Source organism: Nyctibius grandis, chromosome 1, assembly GCF_013368605.1.
Source record: "Nyctibius grandis isolate bNycGra1 chromosome 1, bNycGra1.pri, whole genome shotgun sequence".
Lineage (NCBI taxonomy): Eukaryota > Metazoa > Chordata > Aves > Nyctibiiformes > Nyctibiidae > Nyctibius > Nyctibius grandis.
In genome coordinates, this window is record NC_090658.1 from 70,704,401 (window position 1) to 70,724,163 (window position 19,763).

A 19,763-nucleotide genomic window follows, 5' to 3' on the forward strand; every position below is an offset into this window, starting at 1 on the left:
GTCACCCACCTCCCAACTGAGAAGCAAAGGAGCTGAGGAGTCAGGGAAGAAAGGAGTCCCACAGTAATGCAATGCAAATGTTTTCCTATCTGAAACACCATTAACAGAACCAAAATACCAGGTTTCCATAGCAACCTAAACTGTGTCACACTGCATACACTGTACATTAAGTAACATATTGAACAGTTTAATTGTAACAGAAAGACCTGTACATTTGTAATATACAAAATTAACACTGGAAACCTTAATTGTTTATTTTTCAATTCCTTAACCTGCAACATTTATTGCGTTACACTCTGTTGTGTGTGACCTTGCCTTACACCAGCCCACGCAGCTTCACGGGTGCTCTGATGTTAGCAGCATTAGGTGCATTAAAATTATAACGATCGACAGTAGATTGTACCCTCTACCCACTGCATAGTCTGAAGCCTGTTTTAAAAGCAGCAATATTTCTAATTATTTCCTTCCTCCTTGCAAAATTCCTTTAGGTATTGTGTAACTGAAAATGATTTCGTTCTCTTGCTCTCCTTAAAACCTTTATTATCTTACCATTTTTCCTTCCTCCATCTCCGGATCCCTGTACAACACTACACGCAGTTTCTGGCCTTGTACCAAGAGTCACCTTGCACTATATACAAAGCAAAAACTCCCCTCTCAAACTGAATTCCCCTTGCTATATATCATAGCACAGTTCCATTTACCTACCTAATTAGAGAGTCTCTCTGAATAGCTCCTTGCTTCTTTCCAGAAAAGAGAAAAATAAGGTTTTTCTACTTTGCTGTGTTCTAAACATTTGTGCACAGCTAAGTGTCTGCTCGAAATTATTCAGGTAAATAAAGTTAGCAACCTATTTCTATGTATGCAGAAAAGACAGAACAACGGAATGGTTCATACAAAACAGCTATATGCTATATCAGCATATCTAATCTGGACTTTATCTGCTCAACTCTGGATGTGTTAAGTCAGTGAGATGGTTCGGGGCTTACTTAAAAAAAAAAAAACAACAAAAAGTTAAAAAAATGCTTGAATTAAGGTTGAGTACTGTTGCATAAAAAACAGAAGTGTAGAAATTTTCTGGTAAAACAACAGCAGTATATATTTTACTTTCAGATCACTCAAGTTTTTAACAGTATTATTGAACAAAACTGGCTGGTTTTGAAGCAAAAATTCAAACACCTTACACTGACAGTATTGAAGAAGTAACTCGGCATTTCTGAAGCTAGATATTTATTTTTGCGGGGGAAAAAAAAAAAAAAACCTTCACAATATGTGACCTCATTTTACAAATAGCTTCAATTCCTCCGGTGCTGCCTTTTCACAGAAGCCATCTCAGCCACATCACCAGGTACTGCAATGTCGCCGAGCTCTCTACTCGTGTACCAAGTGCATTCAGAGGGACTACTCGCTTACATGAGTTATGCTTGTAACACCTAAGCACACATCTGCAGAATTGGGGCCCAAAGATGAAAGCTGCTAACTTTCCATTCACCACAAGTTATGCCTGACATAGCTGGTAATGGCGAGTGTTCCAGATTGCCCAACATGTTTCAAACAAAACCTTGTCTTCACTTGTTTACAGCTACATCAAAGTAATTGCTTGCCCTTCCTCAATTTGAAGCCAGCCAAAACAGTTAATGTATTAATGAGTTTTGGGGGTTTTTTTGACCAATGCTAAAGCCTCTTTTTTTGAGGGGATGTAGTGCTTCCAGTTTTGGTGTTAAAACTTAAAATTTGGCAGAGAGCAATTCAGACCTTTTCACAGTTGCTCTGAAAATCTGTCCAAACTGGGCAGAGACCTACACCTTCAAAAAAAAAGGAAAAGCAGCTTACACCTCCCCCATCTGGGTGCATTAGTGATCTGTAAGTTAAAAAGGACTGACGCGTTACCTGTGGAAAGTGTATTACCCCAGAGCTAGATTCATTTTCTTAATCAATAACTATTACAAGACCTAGGATTAAAATGCATACTTCCAATCTCAAACACAGGCTGGGCTAACCTAATGAACAGGTAATACGTAGCACTAGCTTCCACAGGTCAAAACTGCTCTTCTGAACTATCTGCTTTCTGGACTCAGTGAAGTAAAAAGAAAAAAAAAAAGTGAAAAGCAGCAGGAAGAAAGATATGTTTCAAGGCTAGACAAAGTAAATTCTGATTTATAATACAGTATGCTGTCATCTTATAGCTTTTCAGTGAGAAAATAATCATCCACAGCTCTTTCATCACAGAATTCACAACAAATAGTACGTGGGACAAAGAAGAAATCAAAAGTTAAACAACAGTTACAAAACATAGTACCAGGTAAAATTTTTAAATAAAATGAAATATAATGCTGACTGCAAAGCAGTTAAGAATTGAGAACTAAATTCTACTGAAGGTGAAGTCCTGATTTCAGTTACATCTACGGAAGTCTGTCTGTTTACAAAGTTTCTAGATACTAAAAAAAAAAAAAACAAAAAACAACAAAAAAAAACAAACAACAAAAAAAAACAAACAACAAAAAAAAACCAAAAACACAAAGGAAAAAACAAAACAAAAAAACCAAAAACAAAAAAAACCCAATAAAAACAAACAACCAAACCCAAACAACCAAACCCAAACAACCAAACCCAAACAACCAAACCCAAACAACCAAACCCAAACAACCAAACCCAAACAACCAAACCCAAACAACCAAACCCAAACAACCAAACCCAAACAACCAAACCCAAACAACCACAAAACACAAACAAAAAAAAAAAAAACAAAAAAAAAACCACGAAAAAAACCCCACAGCCACAAGAGAGGCTTTTAAAGGCCTATTACTATTTTCTGAGGGATGACAATAATTTTGCCCAAGAAATATGTTTTCTTACTTGAAGCCTTTACATTCCAAATCCTACATGGGCCCACATGACAAAATGAACACATTACAGTCACCAAGTACAAAGAAATACACGTTTCCTCAGAAGCACCTTAAAATCAGGTTTGGAGCTAGAGGTGGCCCCTTCAGCTGTGCCAGCTTTCCTTTGGCTTTCCGCTGGCATTTGCACAGACTGCCCATGGCACTCTTCAATCTGGCTCACTCCTAGCAGAGCGGGGCTCCATTCTACAAGGAGCAGTGTGCCCCTGCTCTGCCGGGTCTGGGTCTGCATTCCCTTCCCAGGAGGAAAACACAGAAGGGAATGCACCTTCCTTGCTCTTCTCACAAGCTTAATCCGAAGCCCACTCAGAGTTGAGCAGAAGGACTAGGAACCACTCTCCTGGGTGCAGTGTTTTTCCCACAGCTCACCATCCCTCGAGCCCAGGAGAAATCGCCAGAACACATGGCTGCGTAAGGTCTGGTTGTTTCCTGGGGTTCATGTTACTTGCTCTTCCCACCCTGACTGTAGAAGATTCTGGATTTCTTGTACTTGCTGTATGATTTTGGTCTCAAGATCAGTTTCTAGTCCCCCTCCCATAAAACCTGCCTGTTACCTGCCAGGCTCAGCCTGGGACTGGCAACTACCAGAGCAGGGCTCAGGAAAGGACACAACTAGTTGACAAAACACTTGAACTTACTACTCACACAACAGCATCAAGTGCATAGTGTCAACAGAGAAGGAGAAAAGAAAACTAATCTCCAGCTCCTTTATCTCTTTTCATGACAACCAATGTGTTACTTGTACTAACGGAAATTATGCATTACAAAGGGAAATGCCATTTTCAAAACAAATAACCCACTTCAAAAATTATCCACTGTGTGATCAGTTAGCAGCAGGACTCAATTTTAAGGAATGCAGAATTCCTGTATATAAGGAAACAAATGTGCCCCAATGAGCAACCACAACGGCACTAGCCCAACACAGGACATTTTACTTTCCATCCTGTAAGCATGACTGTAGCAGGACACAAATGTAGATATCACCACAAGTTCCTGCCTAGCCTCTGTACAGTGATGTGATGATGCCAGCTACCTACTCATCCCCAACAACAAGGCTTACCTAACCAACACAGCTCAGCATCATACACCAAAAAAAAAAAACCCCAAAAAAACACCACCTCACCACACCCACCCAAAAAACCCCCACCCAAATTACTTGTAAATCAAGTGAAATTTGTTCAGCTGATACCTAAGCACAAGGGCTGGAGAACAACTAACTGCGCTGGCAGAAAGCCACCCTTGTCATTCCTTTGCAGTTCTCAATTCATCTCCTAACTGCTCTGATGACTACTCAGACTGCTTGCTACTCGACCCCACACATCTGGGTGGCAAGGGAGCTTTCATCTTCGTCAGCTCTTGCGTAGCTGTCATTTGGCCCGTATCTACACAAGTGACTGGCATACAGCAGGCAAAGTCGATCTTTCACCACATACCTGGAAACGTTTCAGCACACTGGTCTATAACAAAGTAAGAGTCAAAAGTTTTATCTCCTTGGTTCCCCACCCATTGTCACCAGGATGTCACCACTCGCACGACACCTGCACCACACCACCGGACAACACCTGCATTTCAAGAGCTTTTGGAGCTGCACAGATGGAACTGCCTGGGTTATCACAGCCTGCTACCTCTAGTCATCAGCAGCTTCGCTGCCAACAAATAATACAAATAATCTTAATGTGTAAAATTACTTTATTCTTCAATGCTTCTCTGAATTATCTGAACCTTTGTGAGAAAGCATGAAGGAAAAACCCAAGCCACTCCCTGGCCTACAAAGCTTTGCCGAGCTTGGTACAGCTACCAAAACCTGCATAGAGTATTATACCCAGCTTTATCAGAAGTGCCCAGGCCTTTGGCATCAGTGTAGCGACTTAAAAAGCATTACAGAAATGTTGCTTTTTAAGTTGATGGTAAAATAAAGCCCTTGCCACCAGACTGGGGCATTACTTGACCATGAGACAGTTAACTACAGCAACAGACTAGTGCTACCTACTACGTTATTTGTGACACAGCAGGCAAGCACTGCTGAGCCACTGACGATACCAAGTTGTTCCTTATAGCATCCCCTCCAAGTAACAACCTAGGCAGATCCCAATTATTTTCTGCAATCACAGCATCACCTGACCTGGCAGGAAGCCATCCACACCTCTTCCCCTCAGAACGAAGGTGGCAGTGATGGTTCATAAATATTCACACTTCTTTTCTATCTGCTGCATTAGCTTAGAGTATTTAAAAAGAAAACAAACCAGAAAGTAAGACAGATGGCATGTGGGACAGAAAGCAGAAAAAAACAGACAGGAGTAGCAGCAGATAGAGAGAGCATTGTTAGAAAAGGTTAAATTTACTTGAAAGATGAGTCAGGGAATAAATTACCTTTTCTTAAGATAAGGTCGAGTTCAAGGAAGCAGCAGCTCTCACTGTGAACTTCTGCAAAACAAAGCTGTGATCTCCACTAACTGGTGCACTGGGATAGCTCTCTGCCTGCCCAGGGAGTCTTATATTTTGGGGAAATGGCTCTCAAGATACCTACAGAAACACCATGGGAAGATCCCAAAATCAGTCACAAAGGGGTGAGACTACTGTAAGAAAATTGCCTTTCTAGAATTTGGTAGCTATTAATAAAAGGCTTTTAAATCCTGCTAAGTGGATAGAGAATGAAACATAAACAATCCTAATTTGACACTGTAACCAAAAGGCAAACACAAATCTTGCCTGTATAAACAGGTGTAACTTCCCTGCTCAGCTCGGATATTTTCTGTTCCTGTAAACCAGGTTGGCATTACCACTACTTAAATATGATAGGTAGTCACAGAGCCTGCATTTCAGAAAGGATGTTGAAAAAAACCTGTAAAACATACAGATTAGCCATAACAAAGGCAACAAAAGAAAAAAAAGGCATATCAGTGGGATCTACATGTAGCTTATCAAACAGGAGGCCTAATGCTTAATTACAACATGTGAGTACAACAGGGGACAGAGTAACTGAGAGCAGGGAACAGCTTCATCTAGCTGGCAAGGCCATAGGACCACACAACACATAGAATTTGAGGCATGCAACTGAAAGCAGAGCTCGTGTCTTAAAAACAAGATAAATAACAATCAGAAAGGCTTATTAAGATTGTGATGAGTACTCTATATGTTGAGAGCTGCAAATCTAAGCCAGACATCTTCCTAAAGGATAAGCTGTGGTTCATTAAGTCATTGAGTCTCAAGTAAGTACAGGCATGTCACTAGGATGCTACATGGTATCAAGCTGAAATACTGGTACTACTTCTCCAAGCTTGGTCAATGTCTGAGAGCAGCACAGGTGCGAGAGCAAAGCATTGCATCTGGAGTAACTCACCCTTCTTGGCACTTACTACTACCTTCTGCATGGCAGTTACTGCTACCTTCTGCATGGCAACTCATCGGGAAGTACCGACAGACCCCAGAAAGCCTGCCTGCACCCTGCCCTTGCAGGCAAGCAGAGGAGAGACTGCAGATACACAACCACAGGCCCTTGCCCCGCTGCAGCACGCTGCCCACCCCAAAACTGAACAAACAGTTCATAACAGACACCTTCCAGCAGCAGCACAGCCACTCATGCTCACCTGACAGTTTGATCAAGAGCAATGAAGTATAGGTTTCTGCCTACAATCAGAAGGGTTTGCAAAGAAAAAGGGGAAAAATAAAATTATCAACCTGAAACATTATGTTTGTGGGGGCAATATAATCCCTCCAGCTTGTTGTGAATTTTGTCACTGCCTGACAGTTTCATGGACTGGACTAGGGGAAAATGACACGTGAATAACAAAAACAGTCAGATTTAAAAAACCAAAATATTCTGAAAACTTGTTTCTCCTACCCTGCTTTTCTTCCTGGTCAAAGGAGGCCGCCTAAGTGAGTGCTCTTAATGCTGACTTCACTCCTCAACCATAGCGTTAGGTTTCCTTTTTTTAGGAAAGCAATCTTAACCCCCAGGACAAACCCGTGGCAGCAGCAGCGTGACTTGTGCATTTTCCTCCACAAGACCGCAGATCCCGAGGCCCAGCTCCCTCACAGCAGGGAGCGAGAAACCACCAACTCCGTGGCAGGCGGCCATCGCCACCATCAATAACTACACCAGTCAGTGGTGACCTCACTAAAACAAGAGCTGTGCCTGTAAAACCATAGACTTTTTTGGCTTATCGATCAGAAGGAGGAGATTTGTCAGCCTGCTGCTTCTTGGGTGATGACTCTAGATTCACCCCACCAGGAGAGCTGAGGACCACGACTTCCTGCTGCTTCCTCAGGCACCGGCTGAGACACAGAAGGCACAAGCCAGGTGCCAGACAGGGAGTTTTACCATTTTTCTCGACATTGGTTATGTTCCAGCTTTCCTTCAATGCCTACTGGAAAGCAAAGGGAAACCAAGTCTCCTCATCCCTCACTTCCGTCATAATGATCATTTGTGAACACCTCCAGCTGCCTGGAGCAGCAATTTCTTGTGCCAGATCATGCTCCAGAGGCTCACACTGATTTCCCACCTTTGAAACACTCACCCAGATGGATGACTGCAGGGAGCCACCCTGGCTGCAGCACCCACCTATAGGATTCTCACAGTTCTGTTACTAACCTTTTTGAAGGGATTTTATTCTCCAACTCAAATCACTCTCCATTGAATTCACCTCTATTTGAATAGAGGGACTTATTCCCTAACGCTGCAAGGGATTTGCAAACTGTCCGCTGAAGTCAGGACCACAAGCTAGCCAAATATTTACTAGAGCGAATCCCCAGCCAGTCTTACTCTTCTCTTTCAAAATCCTGGACACACAAAGCAACAAAGCCGTATGGCTACACAACAAGACAAGGACTGTTCCAATCAATTCTAAGTCACTTCAACTCCAAAGGGAATCACTTATCATTTCGGCACTAGACCTGATGAATCCAAATGGGAGTGTGGCCGCTGGTGCAGCAAGAACAGGAGACTGGGCAAAGGCAAGGAGCGAGACTCAGAGACTGTGCCTCACAACTGACTTTGACAAATCAGGTTTTCGAGAAGTGTTTCTTTTTCATAACATAATCCACAACAAGAAAAAAAGGTACTGAATTTAACTGAAGTACAGAATTTCCTTCCGAGCCCAACATTTTGATCCATTACTAAAAAAAGAAAAAAAGAAAAAAAGAAAAAAAAAAAAGGCGGGAGGGGGAAGCCATCAGACAGTATTTTGTCTACCAGCAGTCCCATCAGCTTCAATAAAACCCTTCAAAGGACCAATATTACTTGCCTGTTTAGATCCTTAAAACACTTTGTGTATGTTTATGGAAATTTTCCAGGTAAAAAGATGAGAGAGAAAGCAGCCTAAAACGCACTAGGACTTATGTATTTTTAACCATGACTTACATTTAAAGACATATATTCCTGATCGAGTAATTTTCATTCAGAAAGTATATATGCATGCATACCTTTCTTGGCATTTTCTATTGCCTTCTCCATTAATTTTCTGAAGTCTGTGCATGTACACATACACACCCAAAAGAACAATATTAGCAAAATACAATTTCCACACTACGTAAACACTTGCTGATAGAATATGCTGGGAGAGTTCATCAATATGCATTTTAAGTATTGTGCAAACACAGGCCCTTAGTCTGGGTCACAGCATTTCAGGCAAAGCAGAATCGATTAATGGGCACCTACTCATCTTAAAAGTCCATCATTATGCATTAATACAAGAAATGTATGACTACGTAACGGGAGAACAATAATTGTGGTGTGTAAAGTAAACACACAGTAAAAGCCTGTTATTGAGTATAGAGGTGTTCATCACCTAGAGGACAAACAGTTACTGCATCCTTCAGCACCATAATATTGCAAACACACCACCAACACACAGGGAAGCCCTTGCAGCCAAAAAACAACTCTGAAGTAGCGTATGATGAGGTACAGAGGGGAATGTCCGTTGCACAGATTAATAGACAAAAATAAGTTACTAACACACCTTTGGCACCCGGCGGCACTTCTTAATCATGACAACCTGAGACTATAAATTAATATACAGAGAGCCTGGAACATTCCAGTAAATCACCCAAGATCTGGGGAGGGAGGAAAGAAATGAGGTTTGAAGCCGTGAAAGCCAACAAAGCAACCCACTCAGCTGTGCCGGCTGGCTGAAGGCGACAGCAGGGCGACAGCCGGGGCTCGCAGGAGCAGCACCGCCGGCGCCGGGCCCGCGCAGAGCCGCCGCGGGCGGGCGGGTCACAGGCCAGCACCGCCTCCCCGCGCCTCCCGGCCACGCACACACCGGGAGGGACACACCGCGGGCGTGGGGCCGCCCCTCACCTCCGCGCTGCGGCGCCGGGCCGGCCCTGTAAACAAGCGAGCAGGCAAACAGCTCCTCCGGCACCACAACACCGCCCTCGCCGCCCCCGCCCGCCCCGCCCCGCCGGGGCTCAGCTCCTGGCCCGGCCCCCGCCAAGGCACAAGGCCGTGGCCGAGCAGACCCGCCCGCCGCCCATCCCTCGGCACGGCGTAAACAGGAAAATAACGCGCCCCCCCCGCGGCGCGCACCTGCAGGGCGGGCGGCAGGGCATGGCACAGCATGGGAGGGCAGCCCCGCGGCACGGCGCTGCGCTCCGGCCCCGCTGCCGGGTGGCGGCGGGAGGCGGCTGCTGGAGCGCCGGCTGCACCGCTCCCGGTTCGGCCAGAGCAGCGCTGGCCCCGCCGCTCCCCCCCGGCACGGCCCGGTCCGCGGCTCCGCCCCGGCGATCCCGCCTCCCGCTCGGCCCCGCCCCGGCCCCAGCGGATCGCGCTCGCCGCGGGGCCGGGGCGGCGGCGGGCAGCGGCAGGGGCAGGAGCCCGTACCGGAGCACTGGGCGGGGAGGGAAGGGCGCGCTTTTCCCGAGCCGCTTCACGGGGCCCTGCGCCCACCCGCCCAGCCGCCGGCCGCGGTGCCGGCAAGCCCTGTCCGGGGGAAAGGGGTCTGTTGTATTTCTCCATAAAGCCCAAGCGCCGGGCGCTGCCTCTGGAGAATTTTCTCCAAGCCAGCACTAAAACAAAACAACCAATTTTGGAAACAGAGGTTAACCAAAGCCTTTAGATCCATGAGAAACTGAAAAGCCTGCAAACTTTATCTGCTGTTTCCACACTGCCAGCGTGCACGTTTCTTCACCCAACCCGAAAAAAACAAAACCTGCTATAGTTACCAGTAACTCCATTCCCTCACCTGAGAGGACTCCAGGTAACCCTTCTAGACATTTGTGGCTAGCGTACACGGGATCTAGCTTCCTATTCCCTCCTTCGGGCAGTAACCAGCTCTGAAAGACGGGAAAGCTTAGGGAAAGGCCTACAGCATTGTGACACCATTAAATCCCCAGTTCTGCAGTTCAAAAGCCTGAAGATAGGCAGATACCTCCATAAATAAAAACAACACAAAGTGTATACGTACACATGTATACATGCACATACAGATGCTAAAAGAACGTGCAAAAAGAAAATATCAAGTGGTGCGCAGGTGTCTCAAGATAAGAATCATTCTTCTTAGTGGATACAATGTTACAAATCTAACAAGTTTTAATTTTAAGTAAAGAGGTATTTGTCAATGGCCTATTTTTTAACTTAACAGCTGTTTAAAGATCCATTTCAAAATCCTATGTGTCGATTTCAGGACCCAATGCAACTCCAATAGGGACACGCAGCCATCTCCCACCGCTACCCTACTCGTGGCATATGCTTTCTACCACTCTGGGACAGTAACTGTCTCAACTCCTTCACTAAACTTGCTGCTGTACTTCCAGCTAAAATTGAAGTTTGCATCTCTTTTGCTTTGTTTTTTTTCTCCAAAACAGTTTATTTTCCAAGATACAGATTTTCTTTAAAACATAGTCTCCTGCTTTGAGGATACATTTTGATAGCATACTGCAGTTACTATATCTTATATTTATTACCCAGGCAAAAGACATGCAAACCCAAAGTTACGTTGGTTAAAATTTCAAAGACCTCACTGGCACAAGGGTTCTCTAGCACAGCACAGAAGAATGGGGCCCTGCTCTCAGCTACTCCTCTGGCACTGCTTATGTAACAAAATTGGGAAAAAATAGGAAGAAATCTGCAGACCTAAATTAGTACCACTCACCTGACTTCTTTTGGATTTGCCAAATTGCAGTAGAAGATATGCAGACCTCTCCATCAAAGTGGTGGAAACCCTACTTAGCTGAACTTACACAATGACAACGACTAACACCTTATTTCAACTCCAGAAAAAAGTTGTCTCTGTCCTAATGTACCAGTTCACTGCCCATCATCATTCCAAGCACCTCTACTGTATTGTGTAGAAAGCTCTGAGCACAATGCATAAATTCCATATAGCAAAGAAACTACACGTTTCTACAGTATTTATATTGCCCCAAGCATTTCAAATACATATTCCAGCCTACTGGCGTGGGGAAGAAATCACTCAAACTCCTGTCAGAGCAGCAGCAGAAGCAGGCTAGGACTGGAACAGAAGCATCGTACAAGTTCTGCTTACAGCACTGTGGGTTATTGCCTGGAGCTCAACCCACAGAGTTCATGTTGTTGGAAGAAACTCTGTGAGTAGGATCTAATATACCATTTTATTTTACTGAGTCTGGAAGAAGCTTGAGTATCTGTTAAAAAGATTAACATGAGATATACATACACACACACATATCACCTTAGAAATAAAATTTAGTTTTGGTCTCTCTATAGCCTAGAGGACAGAAGACGGTCTGAATGGTTTGCTCTTTCCCGTGGCAATACGTACCATGGCAACTGATTTGAATACAAATGACCTAACATCATTTAATTCATTGTCTTTGTGATATCAATGCTTAGAATATCCGAGAAAATCTTAAATTCATGTTGCTCATTCATTTCAGGATTGGGCAAATTTGTTTTAGCGCTGATTGCACTATTTTGATGGAGACAAAACGCAAGTTTCCTTTTTTAATCACTTCCAAATTGTGAATTTTTACCCTGGAAAAAGATTTCTCACACAAACTCACATGCCTAATAATACACAGAAGAGAGAATTGACTATGGATACTTAAGTACAATGTCTGAATGGTGTTTAATCTCCCACAATACATGCTTCAGTGTATAATAGAGCAGCATACATTACAGAGAAAAAAATTGTCACAGGTACAGTATGTTTATGGCCTGCACTCAGATCAGCTTACACTAACATCAGAAAAAAAATATTGTTTTGCTCATGTGTGGTTCCTGTAATTAATTTCTTTTTAACATCTGCAACTGTTAGCTTACGGCTCATTTCTTTAAGAAAGACAACCTGCCATACAGAATTACACTGATAAGCTTGAATACCCTAACAGTCCAGTTTTGAAAAGGTACAAAAACAAAGGTGACAACAATCTTTTCTTTTTCCATTAGCAGTCATCCTGTTTTTCCCAATTACTCTTACAATTATTCACCATGAAGTCGTCACAAAATAGGTTTCATACAGACAGATTTTTATGCATAATTGAGGCTCTGCATGCACTGGGGGCTGACTTCTGTAACAATACATTGTTATTTTTAGCCTGGTTTCTTCAGTTTATGTAATGATGAATTTTCTGAGTGTCCCCAACTAACCCTGTAACTTTGAATTGATTGTCTAGATATAACTCAATTTGACAGAGATACTGAAAATTTCTACAAGTTTCACAAAAAAGGAAGAGAAAGAGACCTTGAAATTTTTATAAGAAGTTCTCCCCTAATAACTGATTCTGTGCACACATTTCTACTGTCTAGTAGAGCAAACCAGAAGTTGCTTCCAAAATGCTCTGCAGAAGAAACACTGTAAAAGATGAGGAATTTGCTCAGATACATGAGGAGATGATAAAAAAGTCATATTTGTTTCAACTAAGGCATTTTGTTGAGCTCAGTGGACATTGGATGAAGCACCCCACTGCCATACTTTATCCCGAACCCCAGAATCACGTGCATTTTAACACAGGCTAAGAGAAAAAAAGCTGACGCAGGTCTTCTTGGGTCAAATACAGTGTTAGGAGAAGAATGGAAGATCAAAGAAAACAATACAAGAACTTGTAAAATTATTTATGAAAATATTGCTGGTGAGTTACTCCCTCATTTTTCTTCAGGATCTTCAAAATATTCTCTGTAAATAGTAAATGACTAGTCTGCACAGTATTAAGACATGACACTGCAAATTCTCACAGACTGCCCCCTAGCTCTATTTAAATTAAACTACAAGAAGATAGAGCAAGTCACCGTACAGCTTGGAAGATGATCTTCGAACTAGGAGTATCAGAACTGCTGTAACATTTGGACAACACCTTTTGAGATTTTCCTTAGATTATTTCCATAAAAACACTACTATGGTGAAAACAGATATAAGAAATATAAACTACAATAGTATTTTCCCCCAGAAAATCATTATAATCTAACAGTTAAGTATCCATTCTGACTATACATGGAAATTAAACATAAAATAGCAAAAGGCTGTGAATCATCTTTTCCTTCCTTCTCCTCTCCACCTCCCTGAAACTGGGATGATGTACATTTTAAATCAGGATAACTTACAGAAGAAAAGCTGATGCCAAGACTTCCCAGATCAAATACACAGTTGAGGAAAGAGAGGAGTGATAAATGCACACATTGCACATAGTTATAAATATCATTTACAGCTTCTGTGCAAATCAAGGATTTTCACTACTGCTGAAGTGCGTACCCCAGGTACTAAAGACAATTTGTACTTACCATTATATAGCGGAAACATACCCAAATAATATACTTTCAGTAAATCAGCACATTGATGTTATTCTTACTAATTTTTATATAGTAAGCCTACTGTCACTCATCAATTAACATGGCAAATTAAAGTAATAATAATATGTAATATATTCATGTGGAACAGACAAGTTAATTGCATGCTGCTTTACAGCTTGCATTTAAAGTAATCACTCTGATTTTTGAGGTTCAAAAATACAGCTTTGCATGCCAAACTCTGTCAGCTGGGGTACAGTACCTCTAACATCGAATGTTACTCACTTGGTTTTACTGACGCACCGCCTTTCCGCTGGGTTAAGTGAAAAGAAACATCGGCCTCTGACATTCCTTTCCTGTCGCTTTCAGGAAGATCATTCTTCTCCAGCTAGCACAGCGGGGATGCAGGCACAGGTACTGGCTGCTTCTGCGCTGGCAGGAGGCTGAATCGCTGACAGTTTCACTGATGCGTTTCTCTGCCAGATACAGGAAGCCAGAGAAGAGGCATAATCTTTTGTCAGTGCACATGACTTGTACAGAAAAGAAAGCTATTTCTAAAAATAACTGGACAGTATATGACTCTCTGCTACTTTCCTGGTGGTCTAGTGGTCAGGCCCCTGCCGCCCACAACCTGGGTTCACATCCAGGAAAAGATTTCCTATTTCAGTAAAACTTCTCTAGTACATAAATCAGTTTTCACTCCTCTTACAGCTGTAATCAACGACCCTTCACTGGTCAATAGAAATTCAGTATGATATATTAAATATTTTGAAAATAACTTGCTAATTGTCAAGCATAACAGAGCAAGAATTATTTGCTTCTACATCTAACAGTTTCCTAACACACGGACAAAACATGTTCGCCTGCCCTGCCATCAGCCACGGGATCCCATCTTTCATAGGCTCAGCTACTTTTCTGAAATTGTCAGGGGGCATATTTTGTCTCTATCACTCAGGCAGCTTAATAACTGGGGGGCTCCCCCCTGCCTGCCTCTGAAGAGTCGCACAAGGCACTCCAAGAACAAACAGTGGCAACGACCCTTCTGTAACACACGTCTTCAACAAGCAAATGCAGCTGATGTGGACCTACCCTAGTTTTAACTTAGCTGTCTTAAGTGCTGCTAGCATCACAGCCACGGAAGCACAGTACCCCTCCAAAACTCACCTGAGAAACACTCAGGGAGGGGAAGCCTACGCTTTTAACCATGACATAGTGGACCTAGTGAAGCATACAAACTCCTTTAAAGCTAGCTCGGTTTCTGCAGTATAGAACCACCTTAATATTTGGTTGGTGTTCCTTGTAGGTCCTGTGTTGCAGGAAACCAGGTCCCACTTTGCCTTGCTTTTCAACAAGGGGTACAGATTACCTGCTGAGACCAGGTGACCTCTCTCACCTAACCACGTCCCCCTCTTTGCAGTGGCCTCAGGCTCTGGTGGTGCCTCAGTCTGAGCGGTGCTCTGCCTTCAGCGCTCCACAGCTTTGTGTCCTCAAGGACTGAAATGCCTTGGTCTTACCAAAGAAGCTGTTATCACTATACACTTATCAAGTGCAGTTCTTGCAGTATGTAAGATATCTGACTGTATCTAATAAGGCCTGATTGTAATCTCACATTTTATAAGTTATCTACATCACTGGACAGTAAAATTGCTTATTGGACAAAAGAAAGCTCCATCTCAATCAAGATACACATTGTGTTCAAGCCTGCTACTGTGAAGGGTTTGGGATGAAATGAACCATTGGCTGAACAGGTACTCTGGTGAGACAGAAACCAAACACCCAAGCCTCCTGAGCACATCCCTGAGGAAACCTGGCCTCTTAAGTTTGGTTTCAGATTCTCAAGCTTTTAAAGATTAGCTAAGGCGTATTTGCAGAATCCATAAGCATGAAGTCTGAAGCTTATCTATCTTAACATGGAAAAGGTTTCTTATAGAATGCATTTCAGAGGCAGAGGGTTTGAGAACTAGAGAAATTTGCTTGTGTAAAGCAACCCCTCTTATGTTATGGACACTGCTTAAACAGGGAAAATTACTTTTGCTAGTGCAGCTCGCAGAACTACTTTGCTCATGAAATCAACACGCCAAAGGAAAAAGCACTTATGCAGATGTCACCTGCAGCGATGGCAGAGTTTTCACTCCTCCCACAGAAACCTTACCAAAACACGCAAAGTCATAGATTTGTATCTGTCGTGTAAGAAGGCCCTGGCAGAGAAGGGAAGTGAACTGCCGGTCCGGTTTCCCTCTGTGGAGCCACGGACCTCCGCTCGAGGTAGGCCTTTTGATCGGCTCTCCCCTGCAGACTCACCACCACACACCGGAGGGGCTGGGGTCTGTTTCCACAGCCCGCCCGAGGAGCCATGAGGGCGGCGCGCAGGGAAGCGGCACCAGCGCGCACGTTCCTCCCCTCCCGGGAGCCGCCGACCGGCCTGTGCAGTGCGAAGCGCTCGGCCTGGAGCCGTGACAGCAACACCCCGCGGGGAGACGATCTTATAAGGGACAGCGTGAACAGACAACGCGAAACGACGGAAAACAGGCCCGCTCCCGCCGGGGGCCGACACCCGCCTGGGGCGGCGGGGGGCCCCCGAGGGAGGAGGGAATGCCGGCCCGCCCCGCGCACCGGAGCCTTCCTCCCAACGACCCGCCCTCTGCCCCGGCAGCGCGGCGCTTGCCTGTCGCGCTGTGCGGGGCAGACCTGCTCCCACTCCTGCACCGCCGGACTGACGGCACGGCCCGAGGCTCTGACTCGCCCGGTCTCCCACTGCCATCGCGCCTCCCGCCCACGGCGAGGGCCCCTCACCCTCCTAGCCTGAGGCGCCCCCTCTCCTCCCCAGCCCGCCACCGCCCCCCTCTTCCATGGGGTGGAATAGAACATCCCTCCTTACACACAGACACCTCCGGGACTTGGTACTGCCCGGAAGGGGGGAGCAGAAAGAAGAGAAACGAGCAGGGCGGTAAGGCGCGGCATTAGCTCTTCAGGAAGGAGTGGCAAGCACGGCTTACCGATCCCTGGTGGTCTAGTGGTTAGGATTCGGCGCTCTCACCGCCGCGGCCCGGGTTCGATTCCCGGTCAGGGAAGTTACCTTTTTTTTTCTACCCCCCCATTTGTGTTCCTCTCCCTGACTCTTGCGTTTTAGGATTGTCTCCGAGCCTTTCCTCTTGCTTTTACAATTCAAGGAGCATCTAGCTGGCTGCTGTGAGAGCCCAAGGTGTCGGCGTTGCTGTCCAGCAGCGAGTTTTAAGGGGCACTTGGCAGTTTGGAGGAGTCATGCACGAAGGGAGCGTGCAAAGTCTCACCGCCCTGTGCAGGTATGGGCAGGCAAGGGGAAGCCTGCCTAGGGGTAGCATCGATCTGGAAGTCTTCCCTTCACAAACCTATGGACACCCCATGCCCACCCATAGGGTTTTTGGGAGTCAGAGGGCTGCTGAGCAATGTCTTTCTAGAGGGGCACAGCCAGGGCTGTTGGCCAGCACTTAGAAATACCATATTTTCCTTTTTTTTGATTGCTCTGACAGCTAAGGGTGCTCCCACACCTTTCCCCCCACAGATAAAGGGTCACTTGGTGCCGTCATGAATCCTTGAGCCATGGCAGCAGGGACCCCCTTAGCTGTCCCTGCTGTGCATGCCTCTGTGAAAGAGTGTCATGTCCCCCTGAGAAGACGGGAAGGGTTTGTCCCCTGCACCTCTCTCCTGGCAGGAGAGGGGCTGCAATTCTCCGTGCTGTCTCCTCACCTGCAGAACAGACTGTTTCTTTGCAGTATATTTGCACAGCCCCCACCATGTAGGGTTGTTGCGTATATGGTTAGGGGCACGAGAGAGATCCCAGATATTCTTCGGGAGGTGGAAAGAAATAAAGGGAGAGGGCAAAGGGAGTTTTAATACCTCCCTGTTATCAGCATCTGCCTCGCTCTGTCCTGCAAAGAAGCCCTCAGCACGCTGCCTCAGCTCCTAAAAATGGCACAGGTGCCTTGGAAGGTGAGGAGGAGAGAGGTGATGAGAACGGGGTAAAGCCTCTTCCAGTCCTGCAGCAGCGGGGTACCTCCCCTCCTCCCAGAGCTCCCTGGCAGTGACCAGCTCTGACCCATAGCAGAGCACATCAGCTGCGCACTCAAATCCGCAGCCAGGGCTCCAGCAAGAGCTGCTCTTCTTCCCTCCATAGTCCCCCACCTCTCACCCCTGCCCGTGACTTGTGGGGTGAGAGAGTAGGCAGTGGGAGGACGTCTTCTTTCGTGTTGGAGCAGTGCCAGGCCCATGGTGGGCTGACCTTGGCTGGCCACCAGCGGCCTACCCAGCCGCTCTCTCATTCCCCCTCCTCAGCAGGACAGGGGAGAAAATAAGATGAAAAACTCATGGATTGAGATGAAGGCAGTTTAATGAAACAAACCAAAGGCCACTCATGGAAGCAAAGCAAAAAAAGAAGATTTATTCTCTGCTTTGAATCAGCAGGCGATGTCCAGCCACTTCCTGGGAAGCAGGGTCCCATGTAGCAGTTGCTTTGGAAGACAAATGCCTTAATAATTAATGTCGTCATCCACCTCTCCCCCCCTTCTCTTAGCTTTTATTGCTGAGCAGAACTGTCATATGGTAAGGAATATCCCCTTTGGTCAGTTTGGGTCAGCTGTCCCGCTGTGTCCCCTCCCAAACTCTTGCCCTTCCCCCGCCTACTGGCCTTGGGAAGCAGGAGTGTTGGAGAGACAGCCTTGATGCTGTGGGAGCCACAAGACTGGTGAGTTATCAGCACCCTTCCAGCTACAAATACAAAGCACAGCACTATGAGGGCTGTTATGGGGAATGTTAACTCTGTCCCAGCCAGACCCAATATACTGCTGCAGGTACAACAAGAAATATCGGTAATAAATTAATATAATAGTTACCTTAGACAGACTGCAAAACAGAGGCTACCATACCTGGCAGATTATGCTTTAGCAGGGATCCTCCCTGCTGCCAGGAGTAAGCCATGGCCATTGCATCACCCGTATAACTCCTTAAGGCTGTCAGGACACGCTTTACGCTGGAGTACTTCACCCTGATGTGAAAGCACCACTGCAAATAATGGCTTTGGCTGCCTTTCCCAGGGTGTGTCAGAGGCGTACTGCAGTCTGGGCTGCCCTCCAACACAGATAGGAGTGTCTCATGAGAAATCCCAAGGTCTTCCCCTATATATTTTTATGACAAGGAAGCTTTAAGGGGGTTCAAAGGGATGGGATCACCTTTACTTTAAGGCAAAAAGCAAACAGTCAAAAGGGCTGTTGTCACCCTTTAGATATTAAGAAAAGCTGCCCAATAATACCTAAGCCCTGGGACCAAAGGATATAACATAAGGAATTATTGAGTTCCTGTGGCTGGAGGTTGTTAAGGGCAGGCTGGGCAAGCATCTCATCAGGGGTCTCAGGCTGGGCCAGGGGAATAGCTCCATGGGTCTCCTAAGGCCCTGGAAGTCCTAATTTTATTATTTTTTCTTGGACTTTCCCCTGTAATTACCAGTTTACATGAGTTGCACTGAGATAGCTGTTGTGGGGCTCTTAGATTCCCCCCTCTCTCTTTGGTCTCAGTGAAGTGCATTACCAAGTTGGTGGAAGAAGTTGCTGTTTTCTACTTCAGAAAATGACGGGTCATTTTAGAAGCAGCTAAAGTGAATTTCAGGTTTTAACTAGTCTCCTAGAAAAGGTATATGTATGGTTTTATAGAATAGTAGCAAAAGCAGCATTTCCTTTGGTTTTAACTCAGTTTTGGTCATAGCATGTTTGCATGCTCTTAGCACCATGAGTCCAACTTTAAAGTCATTTGAGAAAGGATAATCATATCTGAGATTTTAGAAACCTGAAAAAAGTCACCAGAATAGCTCTTGCACACAAAGAAAGAGTACAGTTTCCAGTATTTTGCCAGGAATGGAAGCACAGTCTTTGAAGAGGCTACATAATGGGCTTCCCAATCCCTTTTCAGTCCAATGCCAGACATGAAACGCCATTGTGCAGAGGACAAATATCCACTCAGTAAGCAATACCACCAGCTTGTGGTGGTGTCCTACCACTTCAGGTCCCACTGTGACTAAAGGTGTCCTGGTTTGGGTTGAAAAGACTCTAGGATAAGTGTTCACCTTCAGCGTGGATAGAACGGTTATGGCAGTTTTAAGATTTTTAGATTAACGTGATGGGGGGAAGAAAAAGGAT

At 45.1% G+C, this 19,763-nt stretch overlaps 1 protein-coding gene and 1 non-coding gene across 6 annotated transcripts in view; one reads left to right on the top strand and one right to left on the bottom strand.

The window, feature by feature from the left end:
• Positions 1–16,175, bottom strand: part of NCOA7 (nuclear receptor coactivator 7) — a 99,697-nt gene extending 83,522 nt beyond the window's left edge. For 3 of the 5 annotated variants that reach the window (XM_068406891.1, XM_068406919.1, XM_068406866.1), the window contains exons 1-2: positions 15,752–16,175; positions 13,885–14,075 (exon numbers count right to left, since the gene is read on the bottom strand). The gene's annotated coding sequence lies outside the window, so the exon portion shown is untranslated. Of the gene's footprint in view, positions 1–9,426; positions 9,506–13,884; positions 14,076–15,751 lie in introns of those variants that run through there. The other 2 variants (XM_068406876.1, XM_068406883.1) reach the window with 2 other exon arrangements.
• A 423-nt stretch (positions 16,176–16,598) lies between these two features.
• Positions 16,599–16,670, top strand: TRNAE-CUC (transfer RNA glutamic acid (anticodon CUC)). Its single transcript has one exon. It is a non-coding gene; the product is annotated as a tRNA-Glu (tRNA).
• Positions 16,671–19,763: the final 3,093 nt, after the last annotated feature.